This window comes from Euprymna scolopes, chromosome 41 (genome assembly GCF_053919585.1).
Source record: "Euprymna scolopes isolate OS-2025 chromosome 41, ASM5391958v1, whole genome shotgun sequence".
In the NCBI taxonomy this organism is placed as follows: Eukaryota; Metazoa; Mollusca; class Cephalopoda; order Sepiida; family Sepiolidae; genus Euprymna; species Euprymna scolopes.
The window spans coordinates 34,763,514-34,786,274 of record NC_136522.1 but is presented as its reverse complement, the minus strand read 5'-3'; positions in this window follow the sequence as shown (position 1 = coordinate 34,786,274).

Below are 22,761 nucleotides of genomic sequence, written 5' to 3'. Positions count from 1 at the left end.
TGTTTGGTCATTATCTAAACGTTTTGGGTTCGAATCGTGGTGTGAGATATCCTTCTTTATTCGATTTTTTTAAATTTAAATATTGAAGCAGGATTATTTAAGCCATTTTTCACGTAACGTTCGTTTTTCTGCTTTTTTTTTTTTACTTCACTGTCATTAACCCCCCCACCCCCACCCCGACCGACCCGGGTATCCACCAATTTTTTTAATATCGAAACATTTATTTAATCCATTTTTTACGTGTTTTTTTTTTGGGGGGGGGATTTCTCAGATTTTTTACAGCATTGTTAACGTTCGTTTTCTGTTTTCTTTTTTCTTTTTGTTTTTTCGATTTTTACATTTAACATCGTTAGTTTTCCTTACGTTAGTTTTTTTTGTGCTTTTTTTTTTCGATGTTTGATTACACCCACCCACCCCCTCGACTGCCTGGGTACCCACCACTCTATTTTTCAGATAAGTTTTGACGTTCATTTTTCTGTTTTCTTTTTTGTTTTGTTTTTTTTTACTTCGCTTATTCTGATGTTTTGATTAACACCCCCACGCCCGCCGACCGACCACACACACCCAAAAAACACCCGGGTACCCACCGATTTTTTAAATTTTAATATTGAAACAGACTTATTTAAGCCATTTTTCACATGTTTTTTTTTTTTTTCGTTTTTATTTTTCATAAGTTTTAACGTTCGTTTTCCTGTTTTCTTTTTTGTTTTTGTGTTTCAGATTTTTACATTTAACATCGTTCGTTAGTTTTTTTGTGTTTTTTTTTTACTTCGCTTATTCTTATGTTTTGATTAGCCCCCACCCACCGCACGCACGGGTACCCCCTGGGCCTCCTCGCTTTATTTTTCAGATAAGTTTTAACGTTCGTTTTTCTGTTTTCTTTTTTGTTTTGTTTTGTTTTTTTTTTACTTCGCTTATTCTTATGTTTTCATTAACACCCCCCACTCCCGCCCGACCACACACACCTCTAAACACTCGGGCAACGCCGGGTACCCCCTTCCTCCGCTAGTCCATATATATAAATATATATAAAAGCGAAAATGTATGTATGTGTATTTGTATGTTTGCTAAAAACTTTCGCCAAACTTAACAAAAATTCACAAACTTGGTCTCATATGAAAACCACATCCTTCGCCCGACAAATATGGACAAATTGGCCAAAAACGTTAATTATTTCACCTTGAAATCAGCAATTTTCTATAGGGGGGTCAGCAAAAACCGTCCGTTCATGACGAGATCGGTTCTACGCATGCGTCAGACGACGTCATGACCCGATTTAGTGTAAATATTTGAAGAACTGACAAAATATAATTTGCGTCGTGTTTGTTCAGGTGGTTAGAGCGTTGCGTCTTTATCTAAACGTTTTGGGTTCGAATCGTGGTGTGAGATGTCTTCTTTTTTTTCGATTTTTTAAATTTTAATATTGAAGCAGGGTTATTTAAGCCATTTTTCACTTAACGTTCGTTTTTCTAGTTTTTTTTTTTTGTTTGTTTGTTTGTTTTACTTCGCTTATTTTTAGGTTTTCATTAACACCTCCACCTCCGACCGACCACACACACCCAAAAACACCCGGGTACCCACCGATTTTTTAAATTTTAATATCGAAACCGGCTTATTTAAGCCATTTTTCACGTGTTTTTTTTTGGGGGGGGCGTTATTTTTCAGATTTTTTAAAGTAGTTTTAAAGTTCATTTTTCTGTTTTCTTTTTTGTTTTTGTTTTTTCGATTTTTCCATTTAACATCTTTCGTTTGCCTTACGTTAGTTTTTTTTTGTGTTTTTTTTCGATGTTTTGATTACCCCCCCCCCGCTTTATTTTTCAGATAAGTTTTAACGTTCGTTTTTTTTTTGTTGTTTTCTTTTTTGTTTTAATTTTACTTCGCTTATTCTTAGGTTTTCATTAACACTACCCACCCCGCCCGACCACCACACACACTTACAAACACTCGCGCAACGCCAGGTACCCCCCCTCCCGCTAGTAATGAATAAATATCGAAAATTTCAGGAAAATATGACGATTATTTGATTTTTGCTAGATTTTTAAAACGTATGTCTACGACGGCTTCAAAAACATTACTACATAGGAACGTTGTTTTAAAGCGTCGATAATGTAAAACGATTTTTGTCTCGCATATGTAAAAAAAAAAAAAATTAATATTAGCAGTTTGAAGCTTCTTCTTTTAAATGGTAAAAAAGTTAGGATGGTAATATTAAATTAAATTACAGTTATATAGTGTTGCATACAGGGGAGGTTAAAACTCTGGCGCGCGTTGGAGGTACCTACAGAACACAACACATATTTTAGATTAAATCTTAATGGCGTCCAACTTGTGTGATCGATGTTTTTTTTTTTTGTTTGTTTTTGTTTTTTTTTTAAACTAAAAATACACTAGCAGTTGTTCGACTCGATGAATTTTGGTGACTTTTTTATATTTCTATTTTCGGCATGACAATTAGGTAAGTAATATTGGTGTCGCTTAAAATGACATATTTTTTTAAAAAATCGATCTGTCGCCTCTCTTTCAATAATCACAAAAAAAAATGTCTTTTCGTCGAAGATAGGTGTAACATTGTAAATCAACAGGGAAAATATTTGACAAAGAGAAGAAAAGAAAAGAAACGAACAAAAAAAAGGAATTATATCGATTCTTTTTAGACGATTACATGAGATCAAAATATCCGGATGAAATTAGTTTGTAAATACTTTTTAAGGCAATTTTTGACTAACGACTATTTCCTTGTGCAAGGGAAATAACTTTTCTTTATAATTTTCGCGATTACGTCCCCTGCTTAAAGTTAGTATCGAGAATGTATTAAGTTAATATATTTACATACGTTGTTAAAACGTTAATACTATTTACGGTTTGACAACGTATGTAAATGGCACGCTTTCAACCCAAAATACGAGAGCATACTTATTTCTTAGTATTAGCGAAAATATTTGGTTGGCTTTCATCAATACTCAACGCGAGCGTGCTTTCTTCACGCTAAATTGTGTTGTGTTTAGCCACACTGAAGAGTTATGATTTGGTAACATAGATATATATGTATGCGTGTGTGTGTGACCCTTAATTATGTGTGGGACACTTTGATAGGAGAAATAACTATGGTACTTATACAGTTTAGTGACGACATTAAAAAATGGAAATATTGAAAAAAAATTTATTGTACGTATAGACTGAAGTTCTCCGAAAAAAAATTTCACTTCATTTGATCAAGTAGTTTTTTTTTTTTTTTTTTTTTTTTTTACAGCGAAAAACAATTATTTATCACGACGACGTCAACGTGGCCATTTTGGAAATGTACCTAGCAATAAATAAACGAAGTTTCGAAGTTATTTAAAAAAAAAAAAAAGAAAAAGACGTAAAAAAATTGCAGATGTGTTGTGCGGCACAACACATCTGCAATTTTTTTACGTTTTTTTCTTTTTTTTTTAATCTGCAATTTTTTTTTTTTTTTTTTTTTTTTTTTTTTCAAATAAGAATACTATTGAATATGCAAAGAAATTGAAGAATGCAAAGAATTGAAGAATTTTTATACGAGATTATTTTCGAAACATGCGCAGTTGGACACGCATGGATAACTTCGAAACTTCGTTTATTTACTTCTGTTACAAATTTAAAAAAAAAAAAAAAAAAAAAAAAAAACACCCCCAAAATGGCATCTGTCTTCGAAAAAAAAAAAAAATCTCATTCTGGTGGGGAAAAAAAAGGGCTAGATTGGCCTAAAATGGAGGTATTCTGCTATGTACGGCAGTTACCTGCCCTTGGGGAATTCCTGGGCCTGCAATAACATTTCCAAAATGGCCACGTTGACGTAGCCGTGATAAATCATTGTTTTTCGCTGTAAAAAAAAAAAAAAAAAACTACTTGATCAAATGAAGTGAAATTTTTTTCGGAGAACTTCAGTCTATAACAGTTACGTACAATAAAATTTTTTTTCATTATTTCCATTTTTTAATGTCGTCACTAAACTGTATAAGTATCATAACTATTTATACTAGCGTGAAAAAATATTCTTCTATAAAAATTGATTTTTTTAAAAAATCACCAGCAATGTAAAATGTCAACAAAAGAAAAAATACACGAAACGTTCAAATTTCTTCCAACAACAACAACTGATTTGTAAGTATTGCATTTTGAACTAATAATGAACGATAAAACTGCCATACGATTGTATATCTACAAAAGAGCATCCTTGTATTTACAGAAAGGCGAGGACTTTTTTTATGAGAAGGAAGAATTGTACAAAAGTCTGCAGATAAACGCTGGAAAGAAGAAGGCAATTATTATATTTTTAACGGTCAGTATTCAAGTAGAAGATTAAGCTAATAATTAATCCAAAAATCTGTTTAGGGGTTGATTAATAGCTAAAATATCAATAAAATTTAAATTAAACTGAAAAATAACTGAAAAATAAATGTATAAATGAAAAATAAATGTATAAATGAAAAATAAATTAAAAATAAATGTATAAATGAAAAATAAATTAAAAATAAATGAAAAATAAATGTATAAATGAAAAATGAATGAAACATAAATGTATAAATGAAAGTGAAAACCATTGAAATGTTCGTTGGTATGCTCTCAGAATAGTCATACTAAAATCATTATATTTCTATGATAACTGATCTGTTTCCTCGTTCGAAACGAAGACTACGTTACCCTTCCAAGATATCTTACTGGTAAGAACCATTATTTGCTAATTTGAATATGCCAACTTCTACTACAATGAATATGTATTCTCATCGCTTCGCTTCTCTATAAGTAAAAAGCAAGAACCAAAATATGCGTGCCTAATAAGTGATAGCAAAAAAATAATGCATAACATATTAAGTTTGATTTCAAAACACAGAAAATCTATTCTAAGATCGACATTGGAAAAAAGATTGTCAATATTTGTGAATAATTTACAATACTAGAACGTACCATTGTACGTGTATATTAAACTAATGTTATGAATCCTACTATTAAGTGAGAAGAAATTAAGCATACGTAATAAACATTTTAAACATTTTAACTATAAATATTTTTTGTTAGAAATTAATTCCAATTTAAAAAAGCAGTTACTTGGCCACTTATTTTTTTAAACAATTTTTGTAAGAGAAAAAACAACCAAACAAATCCAAAATATTGTACATCAATCCCCGTAATTATATATATATATATATATATATATATATATATATATATATATATATATATATATATATATATATATATATATATATATATATATATATATATATATATACACAAAAAGAAACACAATAAAACTACACTTAGTGTTCTTCTGTCCTTTCAGAGAATGGTTATCCTCTTCTTTTTGAAGCGTTGGTAATAACATGATGAGAGGTCAATAAAGCACTTTTTTACTATTTGAAAATGTGTTGTAATAATAAAAATGGCTTCTTAATTATTTGTAAAAAATAAGATAGGCACGAAGATAGCTTTTTTATTGTTTTACTTACTGCAAAATATTATATTGTAGAAATGTACTTATTTCTAACATACACCCTATAAATAGTGCAGTATATTTTATTGCAATTCAGTATTTGACTTCGGCAATTATTTATTTATTGAATTACAACTCCTACTTCTATTTGACTGGAAAAATACATTTATATATATAAATATATATAAATGAAAGGTACTCTCTGTGTGTGTGTGTGTGTGTGTGTGTGTGTGTGTGTGTGTGTGTGTGTGTGTGTGTGTGTGTGTGTGTGTGTGTGTGTGAGAGAGAGAGAGAGAAAGAGTTCTCTATGGATTTGGAAACGGCTACACGGATTTTTCTGAAATTTCACACAAATGTCCTTTATGCGTCTGACATAGATAGGTTCTGTATCAGAATGTCCCCAATAATTATCAAAAATCAATAATCAAAAAAATCGATCAAAGAAAGATCCGTCTAATTTTGACCAAAGTTCTGATACAATCTAACATCACAAGTGCATTTTAGAAGTTTTATCACTGCACAAGCAGAAGATTACAGTGTATAAAATCAATAGTAATTTCTTTGACAGGGAATGAATGTTTCTGTTTGGAACACACTTGAACCATGATACTTGATTTTTGCATTTTAAGCTTAAAATCCAAGCCATTATATTTTTAATCAACCATAGGTTCTCTACAGTGCAATGTAGATTACAGTGTATTGTAGACTAAGTCACTGTGAGTTGACATGTGAATTTCCTAACTTATCAAAGATAATCAATTATCAAATCATCATTTGATGAAATTTTACTGTCGCTTTGCTGTTAGGTTTAATTGATATGTTAGTTTCGTGTTGAATAAAAACCTTCTCCATTCTACTGTTATCATTATTATTTATTTGAAGTGCTTTATCCTCAAACCTTTTACTAGAACCATTCTTGACATGATTATTATTATTTGAGAATCATTTTGGATAACAAGATATTTCCATTAGATATAGGTTGAACATTTTTTCCATTACCTTGTTTTAGCTTGACGGCTTTTATTTTAGTGTAAAAACCTATTATACTTTTCAAAACATCAAGAAGAGTCTAAATTTTTTTATGGATTTGATTCATACTTTTATTCTATTTTCCCATTTGTTTTGGTAAATATTCCTGCCATGTTCCTTTAGACTTTTCATGACATAAGATTTTAAAATTAGCCATTAATTCCTTCTGCAATTTCAAGGTTTTATTCAATGAGTTTAGATCAGGTTCATTTTCAGATTTTAAAATTAATGAGAAATTTCAATGTATTCTTAAAATTGAGTTTTATGTTATAAATTAAAGATTAGGAGAACTTGATCTATTAGTTAAAGGTCTGGAATTTATAGCGAATAAAATATTTGATAATGTTGTTAAAAGTTCAAAATAACTGTCTAGATCTTCCTATGGTCTTAAATAATTTTAAATAACTCTTTCTTAAGTTGAACCAATCCAAGCAGAATAGAAAGGAATTCTGATGAGTCTTATATCAGATCTTTCCAATGCGCCTTAAACTCCTTTGTCTGTAGAGATCTTTCAAAAATACTATCTTCTTTTTAAAAGTTTTTATTGCTTTACAATATTTGAAGTAAGGAGTACATATTAAAAAACCTCCGAAAACAACATAAAATTTTGTGTGGACATATCAACAGTTCAAAATGAACTGTTCTTATATTGTGAAACGTGAAAATCAAAACATTTTAACTGTTCCTCCACTTCATTCTTCACTTCCAAAATGATCCATGTATTCTACACCAACATGATTCAAAGATTTTTACTAAATTCATTTGATGCTTAAGCACGTCCACTACTTTACGATTTTATATGAGCCAATACTTTAGACTTTTCTTAAATTGTGCAATTATTATTCTGCTTTTTCTGCAGTTAAACCTTTGGGAATCCACACACCTTGTTCTCACGAGTGTGGTTGCTATTCAATATACTGCAGTTTAGCATGGCATTACTTAATAAATAAGGAGGCAAATTCGACATCATAATTAAAATATAAACATACATGTATCTTTCCTTTAGATCTCAAAATTACATTGAAGTCTAGGAATAAATTTGAATTTGAAGACTAAAGTCGAGATGTCTTGTAATTTGAAAAAGCTAATTTCCTTTGAGGAATTGTCTGTCTGAACTTTCCTAATCCAATATATTTTGACTTTTTGTAATGAATTAACATCTTTTTTTATGAAAAGGTTAAACTTCCATACTTGTTACTTTCAATAATTATTTATAGAATATTTTTAATATCTAAAATTCCAGTATTTACTTTAACTACTTGATTCAAGTTAACATTTATCTTTATCTTACGATCAGGGAATACACTCATTAAAAGATATTAAGACAAATTTTTAAATTCATGGGTAATCCAACTTGGACCTTTTAACTATAAATTTGTTTCATAAATATTTATCATAAGATACCCCCCTGGTTAACATGTCAGCTGAGTTTTGGTTAGTATACACATATTTAAACATTATTGGTATTTTGAACCCATTCTCAAGAGCTTTCATTAACGTTTACATTTGATATTCTGTTTTTAATAAATTTCGATTTTACTTTAGTTTCCTTTATGATTAACCAATTTAATCTGAGCATCTATGAAAATATTAATAAATTGAAATTGAATATTTTTATGGATTTCAATTAATGTTGGAAAACATTATAATGCCAATATTATTCTCATTAGTAGGGCTATATCAACAGAATATTCTTTTCATTATTTTGACTCCCGAATATATATCCGACATAGTTAATCAACTGAGAACCACATCACTCTATACAAAAGCATATGAGACATCAACAGATACACACTCGAGAGTCAAAACAATGAAAAGAATATGCTGTTGTCATAACCCTACTCATTAGTTCCAAAATTGATACACTATATTCCTTACCTTTTCTTAAGCCAATTTCGATTTCGCAAATAAAAACCTACTTTTTCATTTGAACATGCATAAATTACAAAGCCATAAGCTGTCACAGAATGCTGGCAAAGCATACGATTCATTGTTATTGGTTTCACTTCATTACTTTAGGCATTTTTTATCCCAATTTATATTTAATTCACAAACTCCCCTCATCAATAGCTTACGTCTTATGGTGACAAAGTAAAGTTCAGATGATCATATACTTTTGCAAATAGTGATAACACTTGGCGTTTTGTATTTGATTCATCCAATGAAAAAGGTGTTAAGATTAATATTATGTCTATATATTAATATTATGTCTATATATTAATATTATGTCTATATATTAATATTATGTCTATATATTAATATTATGTCTATATATTAATAGTATGTCTATATATTAACAAGTTCATATACACACTCTTTCACAAGTTTATATACACACTCTTTCAAAAGTTCATATATACACACTCTTTCAAAAGTTCATATATACACACTCTTTCAAAAGTTCATATACACACTTTTTCACAAGTTCATATACACACTTTTTCACAAGTTTATATACACACTCTTTCACAAGTTCATATACACACTCTTTCACAAGTTCATATATACACACTCTTTCAAAAGTTCATATACACACTTTTTCACAAGTTTATATACACACTCTTTCACAAGTTCATATATACACACTCTTTCACAAGTTTATATACACACTCTTTCACAAGTTCATATATACACACTCTTTCACAAGTTCATATACACACTCTTTCAAAAGTTCATATATACACACTCTTTCAAAAGTTCATATACACACTTTTTCACAAGTTTATATACACACTCTTTCAAAAGTTCATATACACACTCTTTCACAAGTTTATATACACACTCTTTCACAAGTTCATATATACACACTCTTTCACAAGTTCATATATACACTCTTTCACAAGTTCATATACACACTCTTTCACAAGTTTATATACACACTCTTTCAAAAGTTCATATACACACTCTTTCACAAGTTCATATATACACACTCTTTCACAAGTTTATATACACACTCTTTCACAAGTTCATATACACACTCTTTCACAAGTTTATATACACACTCTTTCAAAAGTTCATATACACACTCTTTCACAAGTTCATATATACACACTCTTTCACAAGTTTATATACACACTCTTTCAAAAGTTCATATACACACTCTTTCACAAGTTCATATATACACACTCTTTCACAAGTTTATATACACACTCTTTCACAAGTTCATATACACACTCTTTCACAAGTTCATATATACACACTCTTTCACAAGTTCATATATACACACTCTTTCACAAGTTTACATACACACTCTTTCACAAGTTTATATACACACTCTTTCACAAAAAAAACATGCAAGTTAATATACAACCACATCTAATAAAATGCTTACCCTATTTGCACACACACACACACACACACACACACACACACACACACACACACACACACACACACACACACACACTGCCATACGCAAACTCACGCAATACAAAGATTCCTACTCAATTTTCTCCGTACAGACAAATTCTTTCTTCAGCTAGAACGTTCTTGGGAAACGTTTTTATCTCGTTTTTAATAATTTGTCAAAAATGTTTATGTTTTTGTATAGATAGATATCCTTTCCTTTCATATTGCATTTCCCTTGGCATTACCATTGGTGAACTCAAACAGAGAAATAAAAAAACGACAATATAAAAATATATACTAATGCATATAGATTTATTCGTTTATTCAATCTGGATGTTACATCAATTAGGGGTGTAGGATGAGTAAAACTTTTTATACCATGGTATTTTGAAATCTAATGCTTCTCATCAGAGGAGGATAGAAGATGCTAGGTAACATATTAGAGATGCGATGTCTAAGCAATAACTGCATTAGAAGTGAAATAATTGGACGTGAGAGAAAAAGGGTAATATATTGAAACTTTATATATCACGTGGACATTTGAAAAAGTCTGATATAGCTGACCACATGTGAAAAGAAAACGGAAACCATCTCCTTTTGTGGGACGAATTAAAAAGTAGAACGGTGGAGAGAAAGACAACGCAAATAATCAGCATTTGGGTCGAACAACAATAACCTCCTAAGTAGTATGTAAACATAGTTACAGTATTAAATACAATATGAAAAGAAATTATAGTCAATATAATAGATTAGAATACTATATATTACTCGTCATAAATAAACGAATTTGATTCATTAAGAAACATGCTTAATTTCACAGACATCATCATCGTCTACAGTGTTTAAGAATTACTTCAATATTGATTTAACATGTATCACAATCGGTGAACATATTGAACGCTTATGAAATATGAACCGCAATCAACTTGCTATGTCCAAGTGTCCAATGGTTCAGTGAGGTAGACTTCACATATTTCAAGGCAATTGTTTTTAAATGCTGCCAATTTTGTTGGGGCACGACGTGTATCAATTCACCTATCAATCTAGGGTTTTCCTTCTTTTTATTTCCGTACACACGTCATTTGGAGGCGTTTTTGTCAGCACCTAATCCAGTTACCCTCGTTGAACACAGAAAATTAACAAAAAGATTTTAATCCCAGTTTTGCTCATGACAAGCTTTGTATCTGCTCCATACGTTGAAAAGGATATTTTATTGTTCAAAGAAAAGCAATGCTTTTTTTAAACGAAGAGCTTTCTTTCCTCTCTTTTGTTTTCTTGATTGACGTAACCATATTAAGAGGCGAGATAATATAGGATTACAGATGATAATCCTATGGTTTGAAAACCGCACCTTGAAGAGTTTTCCTTTTCACAGCAACATTATTTTGTTTCATTTTATTTCCGTTCAAGTTCTCAGAATTCAAGCGGTCCCTCCCTAGGAGTTAACATTTGATCTCCGCATGAGATACATAGATACTCGAATATTCCATTAAAGTTTTCCTTTGCGTCTCAAATAGTAAATTAATAAAGTTAAGAATATTAATTCACTCTCCCCAATCGACCATTGAAATAAGTATATTGCGGTCTGTCGGTCTTACTGCATTCCAGGACAAGTATTCATCTAGTCTGGTGGAGTCTCCAGCTTAGTGTTATGACTATAAACAATATCACATGAAGACGCACCATTGCTCGTATAAGTCAATGAAGATTAGCCATACCAAGGAGATCTTATTAAGGTTGCAAATACTATATGATTTTAAATATTTAGTCAGGGTTTCCTTGTAGAGAAAAGTGTCCTCATGCCAGGTTATCTAAACCCGTGTACAGAGAGACCTTAAATACTCGAGGACAGTGTCTAGTAGGTATCTAACTTCTATAGGACCTCACATGTTAAGGTAAAAAGGACTCTTATAATGCATCTTATGAAGAACCCTTATACAAAGGACAACAGACTTTTTTAAACCGTGCATGAGAGAGCAGAGACATTGTTTGCGTTAATATTTCAACTTATTTATTGTGATAATTTATATTTTTTGCATAATCACGTTGATACACCGGTTTCCGTTAAATCACCGAGGTTAATCGCGACAAATATCAGATGGGTGACTATTTTGGAATACCAGGTATTGTATGTAGGAAGATGATGAATGTTTCCTGCGAAAATACAGCCTGAAGATGCCGTTACAAAGTATTTCAATGTAATCTACCAATTCACACACCTGTCGACACACCTGAGTAGTAGAAAGTGTCTCAAAGTATGCTGGATTAAACAGAGCTGAGAGGGAAAATATAACGAAATAATAAAAGATCTTATGTACATGAAAAGAAACTGGAATCTTAGGAAGATTTCCATCATTACAGTAATTACAGGAGCAACTCAACTCCTAAAAAAGAATTTCAAAAACTACCTGGAAAGTATACTCGGTGAACTAAGTGCAGGAGAGATTCAAGTAATTGTATTTAAAAGGACTGTTAGAATGTTAAAAAGATCTTTCAGTTGGAATGCATGAGATAATGAGTGAATATCTCGCACCTGGTAAAATACCCCATCCTCAACTTAAACCAAATGATTAAAAAAACATTAAAAAGAGCAACCGATCACTGAGTCGAAGTTTTGTTTACAATCATGTGGCGAAGATCTTGGATTTTTATTTCAACACGTGCATTCTGATCCTCACTTGGACCCCATTTGAAATTAACGACTCTCGTTTGGAGAAAGCGCACTGTTTTTGAAAAACTTCTGGGACTGTCCTTCATCCATTACCTGAAATGAAAAACTTAGATCAGATCGGTTGCTAAAACTGCTAGAAAAATGGTTGGATCATTCTTCCGCTCCAGACTATATCTCACTTCCGATCTAATTCTCTATTTATATAAGGACCAAATACATCCTGCCTTGACAGTAATGTAGTTGACAATGACATTTCCGTCTCTCGATACCCTCTTTTTACTCACGGAAATGACGTTGAAAGTCTATCTCGACTCTAGCATGATTTTATGGCAAGTACTCGACTAAGCTCCAATCTATGTTTCCCCCTTGAAAACATTCGTAACAAACACTCGTCTATCCATAACAACTATTTTTCCTCACTCTCTATCTGTGCCTAAGACTAAACGTTAATTCTATAAAAGTTTCTTTCATAGAACTGTCCGTCTGTGGAACACAATCCAGCTGACTATAACATAGTCGTTTCAAGTAGAAATTAAATAAGTTCTTACTGAGTCGTCCTTTTAAATAATCAAATCCAATTATTCCATCGTTACCGATTATTAAGATGTTGTTTTACAGCCTGCTGACACCCATTAGCCCTTATCCACGAGTGGCCCGTGGAACTTGATAAGCGGTGACACGCTAGTGAAAAAATCCTACACTACCACTTCTCCTAAAATAGGACGTAATGCCTGGGAGCATGAGATCATAACACAAGAATATATATTACACTATCCCCCATCTCGAATTAAGCTTAAGTATGCAATAGAATATTAAGCTGAAATGACGATCAAAAGAAATCAGAAGAATTGACCATCAAAATCAATTAAAAAATGACGATCAAAAGCGATCGAAAGAATTGAGCATCAAAATAAATCAAAAGAATTGAGTATCAACAGAACTGATCATCAAAAGCAATCCAAAGAATTAGCCAACAAAACAATCGAAAAAAAAAACTGAGCATCAAAAGCTATTTTGATAAAAGCCATAAAAAGAATTGATCATCAAAAGCAATCAAAGAATTGAGCATCACAATCAATAAAAAGAATTAATCGGAAAAAGCAATATAAAAAGTTGACCATCAATAGCAATCGAACGAATTGGCCATCACAAGCAATAAAAAAAATTGGCATGAAAAGCAATAAAAGAATTAACTATCAAAAGCAATCGAACTCATTGAGCATAAAAACTTCCAAAAACATGACCATCAGAAGCAATCAAAAGAATTGACCACTAAAATCAGTCCAAATAATTGACCATCAAAAAAGCAATCAAAGCAATCAAAAGAATGATCATTAAAAGCAATCAAAAGAATTGACCATCAAAAGCAATCAAATGTATTGACCATCAAAAGTAATTATAAAAATTGAGCATTAAAAGCTATAAAAAGAATTGACCATCAAAAGCAATAAAAGTAATCATCAAAAGAAATTTAAAAATGAGCATCGAAAGCAGTCCAAAAAATTGAACATCAAAAAAGGCGACCTTCAAATCGATAAATCAAAAAATCAAAAACGTCGACCATCAAAAGCAATCTAATTGACCATCAAAAGCAATCAAAAGAATTGATCGTCAAAAGCAATCGAAAGAATCAAATGTTATAAAAAAAAATTGAACATCAAAAGCAACAAAATGAATTGGGCAAGAAAATCAATCAAAAGAATTGACCATCGAAAGCAACCGAAAACATTGAGAATCTAATGCGATTCAATGAATTGAGCATCAAACGCAATCAAAAGAATCGAGCATGAAAACAATGAAAATAATTAACCATCAAAAGCAATGGAACGCATTGAGCATCAAAAGCAATACAAAAACTTAACATCAAAAGAAATTAAAATAATTGATCATCAAAATCACTGAACGAATTGACCAGCAAAAAGCAATTAAAAGAATGAAACATCAAAAGCAATCAAAAGAATTGGACATCAAAAGCAATTAAAAGAATTGAACATCAAAAGCAATTAAAAGAATTGAACATCCAAAGCAATTAAAATAATTGAACATCAAAAGCAATTAAAAGAATTGAACATCAAAAGCAATTAAAAGAATTGACAATCAAGATCAATTAAAAGAATTGAAAATCAAAAGCAATCAAAAGAATTGAAAATATAGAGCAATTAAAAGAATTGAAAGTTAAAAGCAGTTAAAAGAATTGAACATCAAAATCAATTAAAAGAATTGAAAATCAAAAGCAATCAAAAGAATTGAAAATATAGAGCAATTAAAAGAATTGAAAGTCAAAAGCAGTTAAAAAAATTGAACATCAAACTCAATTAAAAGAATTGAACATCAAAAGCAATTAAAAGAATTGAACATCAAAAGCAATTAAAAGAATTGAAAATCCAGAGCAATTAAAAGAATTGAACAGCAAAAGCAATTAAAAGAATTGAAAATCCAGAGCAATTAAAAGAATTGAACAGCAAAAGCAATTAAAAGAATTGAAAATATAGAGCAATTAAAAGAATTGAAAGTTAAAAGCAGTTAAAAGAATTGAACATCAAAATCAATTAAAAGAATTGAACATCAAAACCAATTAAAAGAATTGAAAATCAAAAGCAATTAAAAGAATTGAACATCAAGAGCAATTAAAAGAATTGAACATCAAAAGCAATCAAAATGATCACGAAAAGATATGAATAGCAAAATCACAATTTCAAACAACAAATCTCTATAACAGGTGTAACGCTTAAGAAATGTAAATTTTTTAGTTGATATTAAAAATATTCCTATTTTAAGTTTGACATCGCATTATCCTTAGTGACGCTTTAGTTTTGAAATGTACAGCACTATTGAAAATCGTCGAGTGCAGAAACCAACCCTAATAATGATGTGACACAAATTGAATTCTTCATCTTTCTTTGTCTCATCACCGCTTTTATTTATTTTTTAATTTATTTATTTATTACATCGTTTCATCTTTTTGCATCCTACCTCGTTTACATACGATGGCATAAATTAATATTTGTAATTATTTTGCTAATAGAGATGAATTTAGGGATTATAATGGATTATCTCGTCTGAATCAAGGGTTAATCCGACAGCAGATAATCGTCGCCTTCTGTCTCATATTTGATAACGCACAGATGAATTCTCTTATACGCCTTTTTTTTTTTGCTTGACGACAATGAACGTCTATTTTTCTGTAACAGTTCTACGTAAACCGCTCAATTTGAATGACAACATCGTAAATTCTTACGGAGAAATTAATAATCGTCAATTTTTAACTATCCCTCCTAAATATTAATCCAATAATAAATACTTATCCAATAATAAATACTAACACAATAATAACTATTAACCCAATAACAAAAACTAATACAATAATAACTATTAATCCATAATAAATACTAATCCAATAATAAATATTAATCCAATAATAAATATAAATCCAATAATAATACTACTCAAATAATGAATACTAATCGAATAATAAATATTAATCCAATAATAAATATAATATAATAATACATACTAATCCAATATTAAATCCTAATCCAATAATAAATATAATCAAATAATACACACTAATCCAATAATAAATATTAATCCATTAATGAATATTAATCAAAAAATATATACTAATCCAATAATAAATCTCAATCCAATAATAAATACAAATCCAATAATAAATATTAATCTAATAATAAATACTAATCCAATAATAAATACTAACCCAATATTAACGATGAATTCAATAATAAATACAAATACAATCATAAATATTAATCCAATAATGAATATTAATCAAATAATAAATATTAATCAAAAAATAAATATTAATCAAATAATAAATATTAATCCAATAATAAATACTAACCCAATATTAACGATGAATTCAATAATAAATACAAATACAATCATAAATATTAATCCAATAATGAATATTAATCAAATAATAAATATTAATCAAAAAATAAATATTAATCAAATAATAAATATTAATCCAATAATAAATATTAATCCAAGAATAAATATTAATCAAATAATAAATATTTATCAAACAATAAATATTAATCAAATAATAAATATTAATCAAATAATAAATATTAATCAAATAATAAATATTAATCAAATAATAAATATTAATCCAATAATAAATATTAATCCAATAATAAATATTAATCCAATAATAAATATTAATCAAATAATAAATATTAATCAAATAATAAATATTAATCAAAAAATAAATATTAATCAAATAATATATATTAATCCAATAATAAATATTAATCAAATAATAAATATTAATCAAATAATAAATATTAATCAAATAATAAATATTAATCAAAAAATAAATATTAATCAAAAAATAAATATTAATCCAATAATAAATATTAATCCAATTATAAATATTAATCCAATATTAAATATTAATCCAATAATAAATATTAATCCAATAATAAATTTTAATCAAATAAAAAATATTAATCAAAAAATAAATATTAATCCAATAATAAATATTAATCCAATAATAAATATTAATCAAATAATAAATATTAATCCAATAATAAATATTAATCCAATAATAAATATTAATCCAATAATAAATATTAATCAAATAATAAATATTAATCAAATAATAAATATTAATCAAATAATAAATATTAATACAAATAATAAATATTAATCAAATAATAAATATTACTCAAATAATAAATATTAATCCAATAATAAATATTAATACAAATAATAAATATTAATCAAATAATAAATATTAATACAAATAATAAATATTACTCAAATAATAAATATTAATCAAATAATAAATATTAATCCAATAATAAATATTACTCAAATAATAAATATTAATCAAATAATAAATATGAATCAAATAATAAATATTAATCAAATAATAAATATTAATCCAAAAATAAATATTAATCAAATAATAAATATTAATCAAATAATAAATATTAATCCAATAATAAATATTAATCCAATAATAAATATTAATCAAATAATAAATATTACTCAAATAATAAATATCAATCAAATAATAAATATTACTCAAATAATAAATATTAATCAAATCATAAATATTAATCAAATAATAAATATAAATCAAATAATACATATTAATCAAATAATAAATATTAATCAAATAATAAATATTAATCCAATAATAAATATTAATCAAATAAGAAATATCAATCAAATAATAAATATTAATCAAATAATAAATATTAATCCAATAAAAAATATTAATCAAATAATAAATATTAATCAAATAATAAATATTAATCCAATAAAATATATTAATCAAATAATAAATATTAATCAAATAATAAATATTAATCAAATAATAAATATTAATCAAATAATAAATATTAATCAAACAATTAATATTAATCAAATAATAAATATTAATCAAATAATAAATATTAATCAAATAATAAATATTAATCAAATAATAAATATTAATCAAATAATAAATATTAATCAAATAAAAAATATTAATCAAATAATAAATATTAATCAAACAAAAAATATTAATGCAATACAAAATATTAATCAAATAATAAATATTAATCAAATAATAAATATTAATAAAATAATAAATATTAATCCAATAATAAATATTAATCCAATAATAAATATTAATCCAATAATAAATATTAATCAAATAATAAATATTAATCAAATAATAAATATTAATCAAATAAGATATATTAATCAAATAATAAATATTAATCAAATAATAAATATTAATCAAATAATAAATATTAATCAAATAATAAATATTAATCCAATAATAAATATTAATCAAATAATAAATATTAATCAAATAATAAATATTAATCAAATAATAAATATCAATCAAATAATAAATATTAATCAAATAATAAATATTAATCAAAAAAAAATATTAATCCAATAAAAAATATTAATCAAATAATAAATATTAATCAAATAATAAATATTAATCAAATAATAAATATTAATCAAATAATAAATATTAATCAAATAATAAATATTAATCAAATAATAAATATTAATCAAATAATAAATATTAATCAAAAAATAAATATTAATCAAATAATAAATATTAATCAAATAATAAATATTAATCAAATAATAAATATTAATCAAATAATAAATATTAATCCAATAAAAAATATTAATAAAATAATAAATATTAATCAAATAATAAATATTAATCAAATAATAAATATTAATCAAATAATAAATATTAATCAAATAATAAATATTAATCAAATAATAAATATTAATCAAAAAATAAATATTAATCAAATAATACATATTAATCAAATAATAAATATTAATCAAATAATAAATATTAATCAAATAATAAATATTAATCAAATAATAAATATTAATCAAATAATAAATATTAATCAAATAATAAATATTAATCAAATAATAAATATAAATCAAATAATAAATATTAATCCAATAATAATTATTAATCCAATAACAAATATTAATCCAACTTTAAATATTAATCAAATAATAAATATTAATCAAATAACAAATATTAATCAAATAATACATATTAATCAAATAATAAATATTAATCAAATAATAAATATTAATCCAATAATAAATATTAATCAAATAATAAATATTAATCAAATAATAAATATTAATCCAATAACAAATATTAATCCAACTTTAAATATTAATCAAATAATAAATATTAATCAAATAATAAATATTAATCAAATAATAAATATTAATCAAATAATAAATATTAATCCAATAATAAATATTAATCCAATAATAAATATTAATCCAATAATAAATATTAATCAAATAATAAATATTAATCAAATAATACATATTAATCAAATAATAAATATTAATCCAATAAAAAATATTAATCAAATAATAAAAATTAATCAAATAATAAATATTTATCAAATAATAAATATTAATCAAATAATAAATATTAATCAAATAATAAATATTAATCAAATAATAAATATTAATCAAATAATAAATATTAATCAAATAATAAATATTAATCAAATAATAAATATTAATCCAATAAAAAATATTAATCAAATAATAAATATTAATCGAACAAAAAATATTAATGCAATACAAAATATTAATCAAATAATAAATATTAATCAAATAATAAATATTAATCAAATAATAAATATTAATCAAATAATAAATATTAATCAAATAATAAATATTAATCAAATAATAAATATTAATCAAATAATAAATATTAATCAAATAATAAACATTAATCAAATAATAAATATTAATCAAATAATAAATATTAATCAAATAATAAATATCAATCCAATAATAAATATTAATCAAATAATAAATATTAATCCAATAAAAAATATAAATCAAATAATAAATATTAATCAAATAATAAATATTAATCAAATAATAAATATTAATCAAATAATAAATATTAATCAAATAATAAATATCAATCAAATAATAAATATTAATCAAATAATAAATATTAATCAAATAAAAATATTAATCCAATAAAAAATATTAATCCAATAATAAATATTAATCAAATAATAAATATTAATCCAATAAAAAATATTAATCAAATAATAAATATTAATCAAATAATAAATATCAATCAAATAATAAATATTAATCAAATAATAAATATTAATCAAATAAAAATATTAATCCAATAAAAAATATTAATCCAATAATAAATATTAATCCAATAATAAATATTAATCAAATAATAAATATTAATCAAATAATAAATATTAATCAAATAATAAATATTAATCCAATAAAAAATATTAATCAAATAATAAAAATTAATCAAATAATAAATATTTATCAAATAATAAATATTAATCAAATAATAAATATTAATCAAATAATAAATATTAATCAAATAATAAATATTAATCAAATAATAAATATTAATCAAATAATAAATATTAATCAAATAATAAATATTAATCCAATAAAAAATATTAATCAAATAATAAATATTAATCGAACAAAAAATATTAATGCAATACAAAATATTAATCAAATAATAAATATTAATCAAATAATAAATATTAATCAAATAATAAATATTAATCAAATAATAAATATTAATCAAATAATAAATATTAATCAAATAATAAATATTAATCAAATAATAAATATTAATCAAATAATAAACATTAATCAAATAATAAATATTAATCAAATAATAAATATTAATCAAATAATAAATATCAATCCAATAATAAATATTAATCAAATAATAAATATTAATCCAATAAAAAATATAAATCAAATAATAAATATTAATCAAATAATAAATATTAATCAAATAATAAATATTAATCAAATAATAAATATTAATCCAATAATAAATATTAATCAAATAATAAATATTAATCAAATAATAAATATTAATCCAATAAAAAATATTAATCACATAATAAATATAAATCAAATAAAACATATTAATCAAATAATAAATATTAATCAAATAATAAATATTAATCAAATAATAAATATTAATCCAATAATAAATATTAATCAAATAATAAATATTAATCAAATAATAAATATTAATCACATAATAAATATTAATCAAATAATAAATATTAATCAAATAATAAATGTTAATAACATAATAAATATTAATCAAATAATAAACATTAATCAAATAATAAATATTAATCAAACATTAAATATTAATCAAATAATAAATATTCAACAAATAATAAATATTAATCAAATAATAAATATTAATCAAATAATAAATATTAATCCAATAACAAATATTCATCCAACTTTAAATATTATTCAAATAATAAATATTAATCAAATAATAAATATTAATCCAATAATAAATATTAATCCAATAATAAATATTAATCAAATAATAAATATTAATAAAATAATAAATATTAATCAAATAATAAATATTAATCCAATAATAAATATTAATCAAATAATAAATATTAATCCAATAACAAATATTAATCCAATAATAAAAATAATCCAATAATAAATATTAATCAAATAGTAAATATTAATCCAATAATAAATATTAATCAAATAATAAATATTAATCAAATAATAAATATTAATCAAATAATAAATATTAATCAAATAATAAATATTAATCCAATAATAAATATTAATCCAATAATAAATATTAATCCAATAATAAATATTAATCCAATAATAAATATTAATCTAATAATAAATATTAATCCAATAATAAATATTAATCCAATAATAAATATTAATCAAATAATAAATATTAATCAAAAATTAAATATTAATCCAATAATAAATATTAATCCAATAATAAATATTAATCAAATAATAAATATTAATCAAATAATAAATATTAATCACATAATAAATATTAATCAAATAATAAATATTAATCAAATAATAAATATTAATCCAATAATAAATATTAATCAAATAATAAATATTAATCAAAAAATAAATATTAATCCAATAATAAATATTAATCCAATAATAAATATTAATCAAATAATAAATATTAATCCAATAATAAATATTAATCCAATAATAAATATTAATCCAATAAATAAAAATTACTCAAATAATAAATATTAATCAAATAATAAATATTAATCAAATAATAAATATTAATCAAATAATAAATATTAATCAAATAATAAATATTAATAAATAATAAATATTAATCAAATAATAAATATTAATCAAATAATAAATATTAATCAAATAATAAATATTAATCAAATAATAAATATTAATCCAATAATAAATATTAATCCAATAATAAATATTAATCAAATAATAAATATTACTCAAATAATAAATATCAATCAAATAAAAATATTACTCAAATAATAAATATTAATCAAATAATAAATATTAATCAAATAATAAATATTAATCAAATAATACATATTAATCAAATAATAAATATTAATCAAATAATAAATATTAATCCAAAGTTTCAATTTTAATCAAATAATAAATATTACTCAAAAAATACATATTAATCAAATAATAAATATTACTCAAATAATAACTATTAATCAAATAATAAATATTAATAACATAAAAAATATTAATCAAATAATAAACATTAATCAAATAATAAATATTAATCAAACATTAAATATTAATCAAATAATAAATATTCATCAAATAATAAATATTAATCAAATAATAAATATTAATCAAATAATAAATATTAATCCAATAACAAATATTAATCCAACTTTAAATATTAATCAAATAATGAATA